This window comes from Nilaparvata lugens, chromosome 2 (genome assembly GCF_014356525.2).
Source record: "Nilaparvata lugens isolate BPH chromosome 2, ASM1435652v1, whole genome shotgun sequence".
Taxonomy (NCBI): Eukaryota; Metazoa; Arthropoda; class Insecta; order Hemiptera; family Delphacidae; genus Nilaparvata; species Nilaparvata lugens.
In genome coordinates, this window is record NC_052505.1 from 93363509 (window position 1) to 93381091 (window position 17583).

Sequence of the window (17583 nt, forward strand, 5' to 3'; positions counted from 1 at the left end):
ATGTGTGTGAACATTGGGAAAAGAGAAGATAAATCCCAAACCAATAAAATGGAGTTGTTAGAAAGAGTTATCGGGGGATAGCATGTGTCCTATCGAGTGTGGGTGTTGTAAATCGTACGTTAAGTCTCTTCACCCCTACCTCCCAATAGAAAGCTATGCTCTATCCATTCTCACATCAAATTGGCAATAATGTTCAGTGGATTGTTTTGGAAGACCCTTTATTTCGTTCAAATCACATACTCAACTTGAAATATTTGCGTGAGGAAGCATCATCTCTTGAATAATTTGATCATCTTCTCAATTCATATAGAAGGATGATCAATTTCAGGTGTTTGTTATTAATGTATTGATTCTCAAATCAAAATCAATAAAACAAGGTTTACAAGCTATTAGGCTTTTAAAGGATGACTGGATTATTTATCTGATCATTATTATTCTCCAAAATTAATCCGAGAGCGAAAGAAGTGTCTTAATAATTATGAATATTGATCTCATTCAATTCCTGATATGAATATGATAAAATATAAAGAATGTATACATTTGATTCATAAATAATATAGAAATAAATTGAAAAAAGGTAATACGAAGGTAATATAATCATGAATTGAGGAGGAGATTTCCCCACCCAAATCTGTAAAGGCTACAAACTCTTAGGGCCGGTTTCCGAGCTCGGGATTTAGCTAAGTCCAAGACTTTAAACAGCTGGAGTCAGAAAATTGGCTTTCCAAAACGGAGCGTAGTCGCAACTTTTATAACAGTAGTCGTAGTTTTTATTTTCTCATTTCTATAATTAGAAACGTTTTTCCTTGACGAAATAAGACATTCCTAAATAATTCCAAATAGCTGGAGCTCTACACTATTTTCTCTTTATTTTATTTTGTGTACAATTTTCTAGTTTTTCGAAATTTAATTCAAACGTGACTATGACAATGACTGCGACTACGCCCCTTTTTGGAAAACCAATTTTCTGACTCCAGCTGTTTAAAGTCTAGGAATCAGCTAAATCCCGAGCTCAGAAACCGGCCCTAAAAGCTTCTCACACTAATTTTGAAATACTTTTATCGAAAATCATAACATCAACAGAGATTCGATTGTCCAGTTGAAATAGTATGGTTCTATTGCTTTCTAAAGGAGCGTACAGATATACGCGCCGCGAACATGAGCAATTCACTTTCAATCAGCTGACTATATCTGTATTTTTACAGAAACGGTAAGATATAGATATAAAAAGCTTGGCATCAGCTGATTAAAAGTGAATTGCTCATGTTCGCGGCGCGTAAATCTGTACTCACCTTAAGGCTTAGGTAGAACCAAACTGGCATAGATAGATCTAGATAACGAATGATGGAGCATAAAACATAATTATAGAAGCAGCCCAATGTATGAGAAACATTATAAAAACTCTCTTCATGACTCTAGTATTTATGAGTGTATAAATCCAATGTTGGTTCTCAACTTTGAACTGAGCTTAGAACTTTTAAACTGGCTTTATCCAGATTTTTATCAATCTTTGTTTAGAACAAGCATCCACTCGTTCGATTCAACCAGAGTAGAATCTTCGATTTGACCTTGATAGAATATAGATAGAATTTACCTAGATTGATAACTAATAAGTAAGTCTGTCAAATAACAAAACATTGAAAAGGAATTTGAAGGCATGTAATGCCAAACCTCGAAATCTCCTAAACTTCTTGAAATGTCAAGACGTCTACAACAACCCACTACAACAGCCAAAGATCAAAATCTAAGAACGAAAACCATACACCATTTTCTATCCGAGATTAACCGATCCTGAATTATCCTCATGACTAGTGCGTTATCCTAACCGACAGACCACAGTTTATCATCATCATTCATTATAAACCGAGCTAAGTTTGATTGCTATTGAATACAGGATAGTCGATAACCTAGAAATCCAATTCAATATGAGACTTCACCAATATTGAGAATAATGATAAGAGAGTAGAAAGAAGGAGAATGTTGTTGAATTAAATGAAGTTGAAAAAGCACCTACTTCGAGTTCACTATTCCTTTATTGGATCAGCGAAAAATAAAATTTTCCATCATCAACTCTTTTCATATCATTTCACGAAGCTTTCTGGTTTGCTCTTGAATTCCTCATTTCCCTCCACAATCTTCTTCAGCAGTCAAAAAATAGAAGGAAAGAGTTTTGGTTCTCAGTCCTTCAGTCGAACTTTGTGGTTCCTTTCCATCTGACTCCCATCTCCAATGATATGTCGGATCGGAGATAACCGATAAACTCCTGTTCTAGTCAAAAAACAGACTCTCTCTTATCGTTCGTTCTTTTACTCTCCACAAACCAGACATATTCAATTTTCTTTCCAGTTCAATTGAGATTTCCATCTGGGAGCTGTCTTGTCTAGCGCACTGTGAGATATCAAATGTTTTCTTTTCTATCGAATGAGTGGAAAGTAGAATAAATTCTCTTACAGTTTGCAAAAATGAAATGAGATCGTCGGCTGGAATATTTTAGGCAAATTATATGTGAAGTACATCTAGAAACCTAAAATTTGCATTACATCCTCTCGTTGCATCCACATGTGAATCTCCACTCTTCCAGTGGAGGTTAGGCTATTCATCGAGTTTCCAACGTACAGTGTGATTCAGTTATTCTAGTTTCCAGTTGTGCTATTCAGCTATAACTTCAATTCATTGGCATAACAATACATGTACATATATTTGATATTTAACAAAATAAGAATTACATTTTTACAAAATCAGTACAAAGAACATATTGATTGAGTGGAATTCCCCTAGTAAGACTAGGTGTTTGAGATTGGGGGACAGCTCCAGCAAGCAGTATTATTCGAATGATTGATATTAAATAGTGGAAGAAAAGTTGGAAGATATAAACTTGAAATACAACATCATCAATTATCACATTTGAAAAAACATATTTGTATCACCTGTATGCCTGCACAACTGAAAACTGCATAACCTGGAGGAAAATTGACGATCCACACAGTGACTGCGGTGATATCCAGTCAGATGACCACCACCTATAAAAATGTCATCTTGCTCCAGAAAGCACAAGACATGATATTTTTATCTTCAACAACAAAGCTGCTAACAAAACAGTTGAATACTACTCTAATTGGCGTATAAATCACCTAACACGCACGAACGAATTGTCAAACTAAAGATTCATTGAAAAATCGAGATACCGGATTTGGTTGTTACATCATTATCAATCACTGGTAAACTGAAACTAGAGTGAAGAGTAGCAGTGTTCATACGAACAGCCAAGCACCGTTATTGGTGGAAGCCGTGACCTTTCAAGGTGAACGTTTGCCATTGGCCTAGACGTGCCTCTCCCCCATTAGCGGTTCACAAAAATTTTACAAGATGGTGATTCAAACAGCATTCACAGCAATGAAAGATTGATGGATAGATAGAATGAAATGCTATCATAGTAGAATTTTGTAACAAGTTACCTTCTGATTGGAAGTCGGCTATCTTTGAGATCATGCATTAATTCCGTTTTGGGAGGGATAAGGTCAGTGGAGGTTCGTTCATTGAGGGACCCTTGACTAATTTTTCGATCGAGAAATTTTAATATTTCACATCGATCATATTCATTCATGTTTTGAGTAGGTGACTTTCGTATCTCTTCCTATTTTTATATTTTTCATTCAATGTGAAAAATGAATCGATTCTACTTTAAAAACACATACAATTGTGACTCTTTACTATTCATGACTTGGAGAAGATAAATATGTGAGGGAATCACAACAAAAAGCTATACAAGTTTCCTTTTCCATCTTTCTTTCTTATGTAAATCTCAATTTTAAGAACAATAGAAAACAAACAATTGTGACTTTCATACTATTCATGACCTGGAGAAGATAAATGTGTGAGGGAATCACAACAAAAAGCTATACAAGTTTCCTTTTTCATCTTCCTTTCTTATGTGAATATCAACTTTAAGAACAATAAAAAATGATACTGCTAAATTATCACAACTAATAACTTCTTGGAGCCCAAAAAAATGTTCAATCAAGAGAATGGGAGTTTAGACATGACTAATGCCGCGTTTACACCAAAGTTATTGGAAATGTTAATAACCTAATCTTTATAGATTCTATTAGATTGAACATAACTTATCATACACATCATGATGAACATTATGTATTTGTCAAGTTCCGTTCAAAGTAATAGAATCTATAAGGATTAAGTTATTAACATTTTGTTAATAACTCTGGTTTAAACGCAGCTTAACAGCGCTTATAATCCATTAGTGGAAACTGCGCTTCTATGATAGTATGCGGAAGACTAATATTGATAAGATCCTTTGCCAGAGTGATGTAATACATAATTATGTTATCATGTAACTTATGATCTAGAGTTCGTAATAAACATCTCTGTATATTATTCCATGTGGAAGTTCACATTTGATATGATGAGCATCGACATTTTTCTCTCCGTACAGACTTATGCGCCATGAACACGCGCATTTCACCTGGCATCACCTGATACTCTTCTTATTATAACTGTATTTGTACAGAAATAGTGAAACCAGTTACATCCACATAGATTTTTGGACGTTCGATTTTTTGCCGTCCTTATGAATTCTATTAGATTAAATGAAACTTAACAAACATGTGGCGAATCATATGATTGCCACCTGTGATGTTTTCAACTGCTATAGTTTGTCTATCACTTGTAAGGCTAGTTTCACATTCATTCGGTTCGTTTCGTTTTCAGCAAATTCCGATAAGTGTGAAACGGTAATTCGGTTAGAATTCGGTACCGAATAGAAACCGCATAGAACCGAACGCCCACTTGACTCTAATAGATTCCATCAGGTTTCAATTCGTTGCTAGCGAGAGGCTACTTTCACACACTTTCGGTTCGGTTCGTTTCGTTTTCGGCAAATTCTGATAAGTGTGAAACGATGATTCGGCTTGAATTCGGTACCGAATAGCAACCGCATAGCACCGAACGCCCCCTCGACACGAATAGGTTTCATTATATTCGAATTCGTTGCTAGGGAAACATGAAAAAACAAAGTCTTTCACACAAGCTTGCCTTTTTTGTTTTTATTTTAACCTAATATTGTGATTATCTGTTTCAAAATTTTCCAAGTCAAAATCATATGGTCAATTCATTTCTGTTAGTTCACAGAAACATTTTTTTCTCAATGAATAGTTTTCTGAAAAAATATGAAATATATAAATTAAAACTTAGAGAGAATTTTTTTATTTTTCCACGAATATTACATGATTTCATCAATGGAGAGAAGAGATGAAGTTTATATACCATGTGTCAAAACAAGGAACAAATGTTCGATTTAAGAAAATAATCTCTCTGAACATCCAAAATTAACATAATCGAAATAAACTATTCAAATAATTCACAATTTTTAATTAACTTTTAAATTTTCTTGTTCAAGAAATAACATCTTACAATTCAACACCAGCTGTTATATTTAAATACACAAGCATGAACTGTGAAAATCGAAACACAGCTGTGTTTGAGAAGAAAATACCTAATTATAACCGTACGAATTGAAACCTGACATGTATGAAAGCCTCATTCGTTTTCGGTAACGAACCGAACCGAACCGAAAACGAACCGAATCGAATGAAACCGAAAGCGTGTGAAGCTAGCCTAACAGTTTATTTCAATATTTATGCAGAGTTCAATTTTGCATTCCAAAATTAAAATTTATTTCATCATTCATCTAGTTTCATTTAATCAATTTCAACATAGGAGATCAACAAATTGAATTCCTATGAACATCATTTGTTCAATCTAATAGAATTTATAAGGGCAGCAAAAATCGAAGTGTTGTACGTCGAAAAATCGATATGATGTGTGTAACTAGCCTAGAAACAGATAATAAGTAGGCTGTAGTATCAGTTAATGCAAAGTGGAATGCGAGTGTTCGTAGCGCATAAGTCTTACCATTGAATAAAGCATGTTCTCTCTATCTGTATCCATTTTCTATGTTTGTAAATTATGACATAGAGTAGAGCTGCGTTTACACCAAAGTTATCTATAGATGAATAAAAAATCTTTTCTCTATCTGTAGCCATTTTCTATGTATGTACATTATGACCTAGAGTAAAGCTGCGTTTACACCAAAGTTATCTATAGTTGAATAAAATTCTTTTCTCTATCTGTATTCATTTTCTTTGTCTGTACATTATGACATAGAGTAAAGCTGCGTTTACACCAAAGTTATCTATAATAAAATAAATAATCTTTTCTCTATCTGTATCTGTTACGTAAATACTGGTTCTTTGAATTTAAATATTTCAAGCTACAAGTTTCAAATGCTCTGAAGTGGACTGTATAAAAGGAATCAAATCTTTGTGCTGAAAAATATATCCATTCATTAACCACATACATAGAACACATAGAAAATCAGAAAAGGTACTCACCAAATCCCAAATCCAACATGTTGCGATTCCAATTGCTTGCCTACTTATATTTGAGGTAAAAGATGAACAGTTGGATAGGATAGATGAGAGGGAAAGATGGGTAAAATTATGCAAAACGATTTATCCGAAATGCGATTGTTAAAGTTGGTTCCTTGCTGGTTTCCCGTTCTAAGATGAAGTTTACTGTCTGGATATATAACACTATGACTTGACTATTGATAAAAACAATACTAAAATGGAGTTCTGGCATTCACTTTTCACTAATACGAAACGTGAATAACTTTTCACGTTGAACGAAAATACAACATTTATGTACACGAATAAAATAATGTATAGGCCGAATTTCCTATGATATTAAACGACACGAATATTTAGGCAGATTGAGGACGAATTTCCTGAATCTTAAAGCCTCGAGAGCGAGTACTTAGCTGTACGAAAGCTAAATCCACACTGACTGGCAAACTTCCCAGTGCCTTGAACAATAAATTGATGAGTAATGGATATTATAAAATTATAGAACCTCTCCTGCCATCTGGCAGTCAATGAGCGAATGAATAAAATATTTCAAATGGCCTCGACAGTATCCATTTTCTATGTATGTACATTATGACATAGAGGAAAGCTGCGTTTACACCAAAGTTATTAACAAAATCTTAATAGCCCAAATCCTTATAGATTCTATTAGATTGAACATAGCTTATCATACACATGATGAACATATGTGTTTGTCAAGTTCCATTCAATCTTATAGAATCTATGAGGATTGAGTTATTAGCTTAAAGATACTGTTTGACTGTATCTCACTCTTGAAAAGATACTGTTTAATATTGTATCTTCACTCTATTTATTTGCCTCTGCTTATGATTTGACGTTCATGTGATAAGCATCTAATTCAATAAGTTTACCACATGGGATTTCGAATTCAGTGAATGATTCAGGCTTTGTTGATTCGACAGGTCTGTTTGTAACGAGCACTGGGACTCGAACTTGGCTCGAGTGGTGTACGGAGTGACTCTGCTAGTTCTGCAGTACGCCGTTCCCTTCCTTGTGCTTGTCTTCACCTACACAAGCATAGCAGTCGTCGTTTGGGGCAAACGACCTCCCGGGGAAGCTGAAAACGCCAGAGACACTAGGATCGCTCGTTCAAAAAGAAAGGTAATTGTTCTAGATTATTCTCAAATCAATCATTAAAAATGGTACACTATTTTTATTCACTCACTTTAAAATGAGATTAATGTTGAAACATTATATTGTGAGTAGATTTTTTAAAAACAAGGGTGCTTGGATTTTTTATTTTTATTTCATGATAATGTGGTACAATTTATCTGGATTATATTTTTAAGTTGTGTTAGAAACAGTTTAGCCACTTACACACACATCGATTCTTGGACGTTCCATTTTTTGCCGTCCTTATAAATTCTACCAGATTAAATGGAACTTAACAAACAGAATTTAATTCTAAACAGATGAGGACGACCAAAAATCGTAAGATTTCATCATTCATGACAATTTTTTATCTCATATACACCAATAATTGGATCAATCATTGATTACAGTCTACGAGTTTCATAAAAACCTTGATATCGATGACTGGAAATAACAGCTACAATATTCATTATTATAGGTAATGCATTATTACTTTGAATAGCTGCGATAATATACGTGTAGGTCGATTGGAAATAAAACGTAGGTTTTCCTTTAAGCTGCGTTTACACCAAAGTTATTAACAAAATCTTAATAGCCCAAATCCTTATAGATTCTATTAGATTGAACATAGCTTATCATACACATGATGAACATATGTGTATGTCAAGTTCCGTTCAATCTAATGGAATCTATAAGGATTGAGTTATTAACATTTTTTCAATAGCTTTGGTGTAAACGCAGCTTTAAGATACTGTTTGATTGTATCTCACTCTTAAAAAGATACGGTTTAATATTGTATCTTCACTCTATTTATTTGCCTCTGCTTATGATTTGACGTTCATGTGATAAGCATCTAATTCAATAAGTTTACCACATGGGATTTCGAATTCAGTGAATGATTCAGGTTTTGTTGATTCGACAGGTCTGTTTGTAACGAGCACTGGGACTCGAACTTGGCTCGAGTGGTGTACGGAGTGACTCTGCTAGTTCTGCAGTACGCCGTTCCCTTCCTGGTGCTTGTCTTCACCTACACAAGCATAGCAGTCGTCGTTTGGGGCAAACGACCTCCCGGGGAAGCTGAAAACGCCAGAGACACGAGGATTGCTCGTTCAAAAAGAAAGGTAATTGTTCTCGATTATTCTTAAATCAATCATTAAAAATGGTACACTATTTTTATTCACTCACTTGAAAATGACATTAATGTTGAAACATTATATTGTGAGTAGATTTTTTTAAAAACAAGGGTACTTGGATTTTTTATTTTTATTTCTTGATAATGTGGTACAATGTATCTGGATTATATTTTTCAAAGTTGTGTTAGAAGCAGTTTAGCCACTTACACACACATCGATTCTTGCACGTTCCATTTTTTGCTGTCCTTATAAATTCTACCAGATTAAATGGAACTTAACAAACATCATCTGTTTAATCTAAACAGATGAGGACGACCAAAAATCGTGAGATTTCATCATTCATGACAATTTTTTATTTCATACACACCAATCATTGGATCAATGATTGATTACAGTCTACGAGTTTCATAAAACTTGATAAAACTTGATATCGATGACTGGAAATTACAGCTACAATAATCATTATTAGGTAATGCATTATTACTTTGAATAGCTGCGATAATATACGTGTAGGTCGATTGGAAATAAAACGTAGGTTTTCCTTTAAGCTGCGTTTACACCGGAGTCAATAACACAAGTTTTTAACATTTTTGTTATCAACTGATAGTCTATTAATTACAAAAGTTGATAACATCATGTTGAGTTGCGTTTACACCGGAGTTGATAACATGAGTTAAAGTTGTCAACTTGACTGAATCGACAAAAAATTCTCTTGAAAAAAGTTGATAACTCGTGTTTTCAACAGAAACTTCCTTGTTATTAACAAGATTTATGTTATCCATCGAGAGTCGGTAACTTTTGTTAATAGCAGGTTACTATCTTCCCCGCAACCCCCTCGCCCAGCATCCCTACCCTACAACTACAGCTGTTCCCTAATAACAACAGCTGCAGACAAAAAACGTGACAAAGTTATTAACTTTTGTTGATAACAAAACTAGCAACGAAAAGAAAATATTATCAACTTATGTTGAAAACTTTTTTTTTAAACTCTGGTGTAAACGCATTATAATTTATTTACATTGGATCAGATGAAGATCATTATTTTAATGATCACACACATGTTTCAATTCAAATTTGAAGACCATTATATTGCATTTTATTCCGGCTGTTATATCATATGAATAGTCTCGTTAAATGAAATCATATGGAAGTCAATTATATTGATAACAAGATCTTGTTAATAACAAGGAATTTTCTGTTAGAAACATGAGTTATTAACTTTTGTCAAGAGAAATTTTTGACGATTCAGTCAAGTTAATAACTTTTTGTTAATAACTCGTGTTATTAACTCCAGTGTAAACTCAGCTTTAGGCTAATATTAGTAAATTCTATCGAATTATTGTTTATGTTTCATTGATATCCATAATGTTTAATGAAACAATTCTCTATAATGTTTCGGGGTTATGAATAATTATCTTGATATTATTCAACATCAATGGAAGAATCTTATTTACCAAATTAAATATGATAGAAAACAAGTTATTTTTAATTTAAGAGTTTATGTGTTATTGGAATCTTATTATGTATTTCTTGCTTGTCTATTATTTTTATGATTCATTGTCTTCATTGTATTGTTTTAAATTTGACAAAATAAATTTGAATTTGTATTTGAAAAAAATTAGGTTTATTAGGAGCAGTCTTGTAGATTATTGCACTCATCTGATTTCAATGATACATGGTGGAGTCCCATTTGATGTATATTGTCTCGTAAGATTGGAGCTGGCAAAAGTTTAATAATTAAAATATTTTAATGCTCGTCTGATGAGTGAAATTGGGTATTACAAGACAGAATATCTCTCAGAAACGAGAATCTCTGGGCCAATAAAAGCCACAAGCATAAATAATAATGTTCGCCTGCGGTTTACAGAAGTGATTTCAACTGGAGTTTAGTAAGCTTCAATTACAGAAGTTTAGAGGTGAACTAAATTTGCTAGGTTTGAATTGGAGTAAGTACCAGATGCTGGGGATCAAATAAAAAATGGAATTAGAGACCTTGAATATATTATGGTTATGATGATAAACTTGGCAGTCGGCACATGTAGAAAAGACAAATAGTCATATTGACTTTTTGAAGGATCCCTTTAAAGGGATCTCACTTATCGCTAAAGGATCGCACTTATTGGATCCAATTGATCATTGAACCTTTCCTTTAGAATCAAAATAGGTCTAATAGTCAATCAGATTCAATGCGTATCTTAGAAACTGTTTCTATGACACTAATTGAATCTAAGAACCATTAAACCTATAGAATCAAAATAGATCTGATACACCATCAGATATGAATGTTCTAGAAATCGGGTCTTATTTCATTCAGTATAAATAAAAACAATATAAAAACTTTTAGTACCATTTTATTGAAAACTTTAGAATATTTTAACGACTAGTTTCGACCATAGGTCATTTTCAAGTGAATAATTACCGGTATGTAAAAAGCTTAAATTTAACTTAGCACTCTAGTCTAGTGTCAAGTAGTCTCCTTATAAAACAATCTATAAAAGCTAGTTCATAAATTTCAATATCCAATTTGCAATTAGTTTCAAATCTCTCTTCACCAAAAGACTAAATCACATAATCGTATCCACTAATATTTTACTTTTCTAAATCCTAACTTGAAAATGACCAATGGTCGAAACTAGTCATTGAAATATTTTAAAGTTTTTAATGAAAGGGTACTAAATGTTTTTATATTGTTTTTATTTGAATCAAGTAGCCCTTATAGGCAAGATGTTTTCAGTAAACTACTCTATCACTCTAGTCTAGTGTGAAGTAGTCTCCTAATATAACAATCTATAAAAGCTAGTTCATCAATTCCAATATTCAATTTGCAATTAGTTACAAATCTCTCTTCACCAAAGGACTAAATCACATAATCGTATCCACTTGTATTTCTAAAAACAGGAAAACAGAAAAATTTAATCATAAATGTACAGCAAATTATGTGATGATCACATAATTTCAACTGATTGATAATGAAACACGCAGATATTGATGGAACATACTAACTAACTAACTAACTGTGGAGCATACGTTGAAAAATCTCGAGCAGTTGCCATGATGGATATCGTTGAAAGTTCGATGGAGTTGCTGTGCTTGATGTTTTCACTAGAAATTCTTGAAAATCAATTAGGGAATATGGTTTCTCACAAACGGTGATAAATGATTTGAAAGGATATATAAAAGAAGAATTAGACACAGAAAAGAACCTTTTCCTTCAGTTACCTTGAAAAGTGGCCATTGCTGCACTGATTACAGAACGCAAAGAATCACTTTTCCGCTCTAGTGCGGGAATAGCATATTTCGCACCTAGGGCCGAAAATGAGACTTTTCTGGCTCGAAATCGGTTTTCAAGTCCGAGGCCGTAGGCCGAGGACTAGAAAAGATTGAGAGCCGAAAAACATTTTTGCCCATGGTGAGAGCGTTATTTTTCGCCACACAGAAAAATAAACATATATAAATATATATATATATATATATATATATATATATATATATGAGGATAATTATCTATTATAAGCATTTCCGAAATCAAAAGTGGAAGGTCATAGCTCTAGCAAATCTAAGGTAATCTGAATATCAAGAAATTGTCCAAGTATTTTTATTTTTTATTCTGATTTGTCTAAATAACCTAAAAGATTATGTTCAATTATGTAAGAGGTTGAGTTTATACTTTTTATTCTTCCAAATGACAATAATATGATATTATTATGAATGTTTCAATTATTGAATGATAAACACAAATAATGAAAAGTTTCTGATCAGCTGTTTTAGCACACTTGAAATTTGGCCACTCTGAATGTCAATGGAAGTTTAGGTTAGAAGTTCTATCCTACTCTGAAAATCGAATTATTTGAATAGTTCATAATATATATCTTATCTGTATTTTATTCATCCAAATAAAATGATAGTATATTATTGCAGAGTACTTTATTGAATTCTGGAAGCATAAAATGATTCCGTTTATCCATCATGTTCCGTGATAAACGCAGTACTAGGAGGTTTGAGGTTAGATTCTATTATACTCTGAAAATTGAATTTGAATAGTTTATAATATCTCATTTGTATTTCATTCATCCAAATAAAATGATAGTATCTTATAACAAAAAACTTTATTCAATTCTAGAAGCATAAACTGATTCCGTTTCATAAACTATTTTGTAAACACGTTCACATCAAATCAGAATCAGCTGACTTCAAGGTTATTTTACAGCCCTAGGGCCGTAAAAATTTTACCGGCCTGGTCAGAAAACAATCACTTTCGGCCTCCATATGACGCACGTAAACCAGCTCATTACATCCAAGTGGGGCGAAAAATTTTTTTCTGCACTCCAGATTTGCAACATGGCAACACAAAATAGTAGGTTATATGGAGCACCAGTGCAGCAAAATCAAAATTAAGTTGGTAACTGTGACTCTGGTGCATGTTATAGGAATATTGAGGCGGTGGATGACAGCGACAGCACAGTGCCACCCACACACCACACAGCCGCCCCGCCATTCAAACACACATACATTATTCTATTTTATTTATTAATAATAAAATTACACAGATATACATTCGATGCATTTCAGGCAATTTTACCCATAATTACCCACTTTTCGAATTCAATGGTAACTGTAGGAAAAACTTGATGTGAAATACGTGCGCAAAGTTCCTCTGCTGCACTCAAGAAACCATTCCGCCCTCGCCTACGGCTCGGGCGTAAACGTTTCTTTCGGTGCAGCAAACTGTCACTTTGCGCACTAGTTGCGCAAATAACTATTCTGGTACTCTAGAAAAGCACCAGGTTGAATAGAATAGAATAAAAGATGATGGTTTCTTGATCCATTCCGAGCTGCGATGTATTAACACACCTTTCACTATGTATTTCACACGACATGCAGTCAAATATCTAAGTAAATAATCAAAATATTTGATTACGACCGTCCGCGACTACAGTCAGTAAGTAAAATATTTTGATTATTTACTTGAATATTTGACTGCATGTCGTGTGAAATACATAGTGAAAAGTGTGAGAATACAATAAATTTTTTATTTGTGGATATAGCGAGTAATGTCCACTCTACCACTCAACCACGAATCAGTGAGTCCATGAGAGAAGCAAATAACAGAGAGTTCTGTGAGATAAACTGACTTCTCATAATACCTTCGCCTGGGTCCACCTGAGCACAAGTTCCACGTTTAGCGATGGATTGCATCAATTATTGTCGTGACAAACACAAGCATTCCGCTCGAATCTGAGCTGAATTTATGTTGTATAAGCCTTGTTGACATGTGTTGTATAAGCCTTGCATATCAGTCAGATTGGGTACTCTAGATATAATCGTGTAGGATGACAATTCCATGACAGGCTTCCACCATATAGCTGGAAGGGTGGAATTGGAATTCGCCGTCACATATCAGATTCTAAATTACACACGATCTTCAGCTTCAGTACGCTACAGGAATTTCTGTCCGAATATTGAATTTTAATTGCTGTGAAATATTCCAATTTTGTCGTTTGATTCTCTGATATCGATGTGAGGTCCTCAACAGCTTTGAGAAAACGTCCATTCTGATTGAACGAGTATTGCTTCGATTTGAACGCATATTGATTAAACAAATTTGCCTCGCTTTTGATGTAGCTCTTTCTGAGATTTCCACTTTGTATAGCTAGTAGAGTGAAGCTGTGGTATGGGGTGAGTGAGTGGGGGTGACCACCCACATATCTGTAGTGACCCACAGTATTACAAAAAATGAAATTCATATAAAGAAATAGCAAAAACTAAATAAAACACCTTTAACATAATAAGAAAAAACAAGACATTATTATGGCATAACCTGTAAGGCTGTCTGCCAGGAGTCGGTTTTAATAGTTGAATTCTTCTATTAAATCTTTTCTAAGTTTAAGAGCCAATTTCAAGAAACTCATCAATTTCCCCCAATCTTTCCCATTTAGCCACTCAACTACTTCTGCCTCAGTGAGTACATATTTACCTAAGTATACTCTACGAACACCCCCTAACATCGGGCAAGCCCCCATAAAGTGAAGCATATCCTCTATCTCGCCCCTGTTACATAATGAGCATCGCCATTGTGTTTCTTCTCTGCCGTGCGAAAAATTGAGGTGGAAAAGAGACCCCCTAGCCTTAACTAATAAACTTATCTTCCTCCTATCAAAATGACCTTCAAGATAAGATCTACTATCGTTCTGCCGCTCTAACCGTTTATACAATCCGTGAAACTGGGCTTCATTCATCCTTCGTACCCACTCAGCTCTCATTTTCTCTTTCATTTTCTCACACAAATAACTAAATTCATTCCTCCATTCACTCTTTTCATTCAAACATCTCACTAGATTACACCCAAATTCATCATCCCATCTCCTCCATTCCTTGTACCATGAAATCTTACTTATTAATACTTTCTCTGCTAATACTCTAGGCAGCCTTCCTCGGGGCAATTTCATAACTATTCTAAAAATAAATTCCACGTGTAACTTTATTATAAATAAGAAAATTGGTTCAATATCCAGTTCTAAGTGAATTATGTAATTGGGAGTCGATTGCGGTAACATAAAAAGTTTTTTAGCAAAATATCTTGGCAAGGTTTCTAGAACATCATAGTTTTTACAACCCCAGACCTGTGCTCCATATGTTGCCACTGTTCTTACTACTGCTCTATAAACTTTCCACTTCACCTTCATATCTATGTTATTGTTAGCAATGAAGTTACGCCAGACACCATTCATTCCAAATTTTGCTAGTGACGTTCGCTCTCTAATATGTTCGGCAAATGATAATCTTGATGTTAGGATAACGCCCAAATATTTGTACCTGTTCACCACTTCTATCTCCTCACCACCTAGATACTATTTCTCATGCTCCGCCAAGCGTCCTCCCTTCCTAAACACAACTATTTTAGACTTTCCTCTATTTATCACTAGACCCCACCTTTCACAATAACACTGGATATCATCAACCATTCTCTGCAAAGCCTTTGGTGTAGATGCTAATAAAACTAAATCATCCGCATACAGCAGAACCTTTACGTTTAAATCATCCAACCAGATTCCCTCCCTTAAGCTATCACTCAAATCATTAATAAACAAGGAGAAGAGCAACTGGGACATCAAGCAACCTTGTTTTAATCCGCATGTTGTCTCGAAAAAATTCGACATCTTTTTTCCACACCAAATACTGGCCTTTGTGTCTACGTACAAACTAGAAATAATTCTAATAAACTGGTCTGACAAGCCCATCGCATAAAGTTTCTGTATGAGCGCTACTCTATCAATTTTATCATACGCGGATTTCAAGTCTACGAAAAAACAATACATTTTCTTCCCTCTACCTTTAAGTTTCAAGTTAATTATACTAACAAGGTTGAAAATATTGTCAGCATTCGAATATCCCTTTCGGAAGCCTGCCTGATACTCACATAACACTCTATTTACGTTCACCCACCTTTCTAGTCTTCCAAGCATCACCCCTGCAAACCATTTAGCAATCGAGTTTACAAACGAAATCCCTCTATAGTTTTCTACATCTGATAAATCACCTTTTTTGAATATGGGGAAAATAACTGTTTCACTAAAACAACTTGGTATTTCTGCGTTTTGGAGTATAAAATTGAATAGCGACAAAATAATATCCAATAGTTCAACGGGAGCTTTCTTAAAAAATTCTATCGGTATTCCATCCGTACCAGGGGCTTTTCCATCTTTACCTCTTTCCAGCGCTACCTTTAACTCATCCCTTCCTATAATTGCATCCAAGATCTCACTCCTATTGCTAGGGCCCACATGTACCTCAATACCTCTTAGAGCCTCTGCTGTAAACTGGCGCTCAAAAAATCCTATCCACTGTTCCGGTGTTATTTCATTACTAGTTAACCTTCTTAATGATTTAAATAAACTCACAGTTTCCCAAAAGTTTTTGGAGTCTCTTACATTAGCCAATTTTTCTGCCGCATCTTGATAATACTTCTTCTTTTTATTATCGCACAATAATTTATAATTACATTTTAATTCTAAATATGTACGTCTAGTGATCTCGGAATTACTTTTTCTAAACAAATTTAACATTTTAAAACACCTCACTCGCGCTCTTTCACACTGCCAATCATACCACAACTGTTTAAATTTACCATTCACTCTATTACTCTCCCGCTGTGCATTCATACTCTCCTTAATTATTACAAGTATTCGATTTGTAGCGCATTCAACATCACTAACCTCAATCACATCTGATTCATTCAATTTATTTCTTATACGCTTTTGATACTGTCGCTCTATATTTCCTGGCCAACCATACCTCGGTAGCGGCAACAAATAATCCTCATTCACTCGCAGCTCACTCACAATGACTTCTACCTCTACAGGGAAATGATCAGAAAATATTTCTTGTTTCACCTTAAAATCATTAATATCATTAAGCATACCTCTAGACACACAACATAAATCTATTACTGACGCACCTGAACCTCTCGTGAACGTAAACTGTCCTAACTCATCACCCATAGTTCTTCCATTTAATATAACTAAATCATATCTTTCACAAAAGTCTAAAATCAATCTACCTCTACGGTTCAATACTAAATCTTTTGATCTCCGATCCCATGTTATTCTACATTCTGGATTTAATAATTCTTCTGGTATTACCTGGCTATTCCCTACTCTACAATTAAAACCTCCCAATAAAATAAAATTCCCATTATTATAATAATTACTATCCAAACTCTCCACTCTTTGCCACAAATTCAGTAAATCCCCATCCCACCTATCTTCCGCACAATTTAAATATACAGGAACTATAACCGCACTTGTGTTAAGGAAATTAATTTCTAAACCTTGAAAATCATCAAATACTTTAAAACTAGCTTTTCCCCTCAATTCACTTTTATTGTACCCATATACCAG

The 17583-nt window shown here is 34.2% G+C and overlaps 1 pseudogene; it reads left to right on the top strand.

Annotated features, from left to right (window-relative positions):
• LOC111060141 overlaps positions 1-17583 on the top strand; it is a 113238-nt pseudogene that overhangs the window by 26968 nt on the left and 68687 nt on the right.